Source organism: Myotis davidii, unplaced genomic scaffold (genome assembly GCF_000327345.1).
Source record: "Myotis davidii unplaced genomic scaffold, ASM32734v1 scaffold544, whole genome shotgun sequence".
Lineage (NCBI taxonomy): Eukaryota > Metazoa > Chordata > Mammalia > Chiroptera > Vespertilionidae > Myotis > Myotis davidii.
Genome location: NW_006297018.1, coordinates 2,807,068 through 2,809,486, shown reverse-complemented (window position 1 = coordinate 2,809,486; position 2,419 = coordinate 2,807,068).

Here is a 2,419-nt window from a genome sequence, read left to right as displayed (position 1 = left end):
TCCAGACCGTCCAGTTTCTCCCCGCTTGAGTTCTGGGTCCCCAGAGACTTCCCGGAACCGGAGTTCAGAGCCGTCGGGGGCTTGTGACTCCCTCCGGATTCAAAAGGACCGCCGCGTCCTCGGGTGCCGGCCCCTTTCCGCGCGCGAGCCCCGCGAGAGCCCCGTACCTCTGCGCTTCTCTCCTGCAGCTTCTCTGGGTCTCAGTGTGCGTTTCCTTCCTTCTAGTTGTAGAATTTACAGTCAGCCAGGCTTCCTATGGTTCTGGATGAAGTCCGTATTGTTTCTCTGAGGTATTAATCAATTGTTGTGAGCGGCCTTAATTTCCCGGTGTTTATCTCTGCCGCCATCTTAGTTTCTCCCACCATCCCCTTATCTTATACAGCAGGTCTCTGACTTATGATTTTTTTTTAAATTAAATTTTAAAAAATTGATTTTTTTTTAGAGAGAGAGTAAGAAACATTGATTTGTTGTGTCACTTTTTATGCATTCATTGGTTGATTCTTTTTATTTTTATTTTATTTTTTATTTTTCTTGGATAAATACCAAGGAATTGAATGGCTAGAATATAGGGGTGATAGGTGCTTAACTTTTTAAAAAATATATATTTTATTGGTTTTTTACAGAGAGGAAGGGAGAGAGATAGAGAATTAGAAACATCAATGAAAGAGAAACATTGATCAGCTGCCTCCTGCACACCTCCCACGGGGGATGTGCCTGCAACCAAAGTACATGCCCTTGACCGGAATCGAACCTCTCGGTTCGCAGGCCGACGCTCTATCCATCCACTGAGCCAAACCAGTTAGGGTGGTTGATTCTTTTTTAAAAAATGTGTTGTTATTGGTTTAGAGAGAGAGGAAGGGAAAGGAAGAGAGAGAAACATTAATTGGCTGCCTCTTGCACAGTCCCCATTAGGGGTCAAGCCCAAAATCTGGGCATGTGCCCTGACTGGAATCGAACTGGTGACCTCTTGGTGCACAAGGTAATGCTCAATCAACCGAGCCACACTTGCCAGGACCATTGGTTTGTTCTTGTTTGTACCCTGATTGGGGACTGAACCTGCAACCTCAATATATGGTGACACAGCTCTAACTAACTGAGCTAAAGTTGTAAGCTTTTGACTTTATGATGGTGTGAAAACGATATGCCATCAGCAGAAACCAGCCAGGCTAAGCTATGAAGTTCGGTAGGTTGGGTGCACTAGATGCATTTGACTTGCCCTGGCCTGTATGCCTCAGTTGACGTGCCATGCACCAAGAGATCACTGGCTCAATTCCAGGTCAGGGCATATACAAGAATCAACAAATGAAATGAATGCATAAATAAGTGGAACAAATCAATGTCTCTCTCTCTCTCTAAAAATCAATACAAAAATTTGGGGGTTATATTCACTTGCAATTATACCCACTGAGTGGAACCCTACATGGCAGTTAAAAAGTATAAAGCAGGTATATAAAGCACTAGCATGGAAGGATGTCCATGATATAGTTAAGAGAAAAGTGTAAGTAAATTTCAAAAAGGAAGTACTTAAGTAGAGTCATATTTTCTTATTGTACCCTTCTCTCAACCTGTATTTGATTGCATGCATACAGAGAAAGATCTGGAAGCTGTCCACTAAGCCATTAACTCTGGTTGTTCCTGGGAAAGGGAGAATAGGGAACTTTCCTTTTTTGTGTTACTATTTCTATGTTGTTTGCTATATATATATATCCCTATTTTAATAAACATTCAACATCTATTCTTTTTTTTTCTTAAGAATAAACTTTTATCCCTGACTGGTTTGGCTCAGTGGATAGAGCGTCGGCCTGAGGACTTAAGGGTCCCAGGTTCGATTCCAGTCAAGGGCATGTACCTTGGTTGCAAGCACATCCCAGTGGGGCGTGTGCAGGAGGCAGCTGATCAATGTTTCTCTCTCATCGATGTTTCTAACTCTCTATCCCACTCCCTTCCTCTCTATAAAAAAATCATAAAATATATTTTAAAAAAACAACAAAAACCAAAACAACCCAACTTAGGTATCATCTGCTTTGCTCTTTTTGGACAGTCCCCACAGGAACATTTTCTAAGATACTGTTCCCTTCTTTGCTACTATAGTGGTTAAGAGCATGAACTCTAGAGCGAATCTCCAAGACTTCAAATTCTAGTTCTGCCACTCACTAGGTTCTATGACCTGGGGAAATTAATTAACCTCTCTGAATATCAGATACCTCATTTAAAAAATGGGGATAATAGTAGTGCCAACCCATGAGACTGCTACAAAAATTAAATAAACATATGTGTGCATATATATTCATGTATAAAAATAATATATAACTTATGGCAATACCTAGAACATAGTACTATAATAATAATAAACATTTATAGTTCTGTTTTTTCTACTAAAATACTATGATTCTTTAAACACAATGGCAAAATTTTAGAG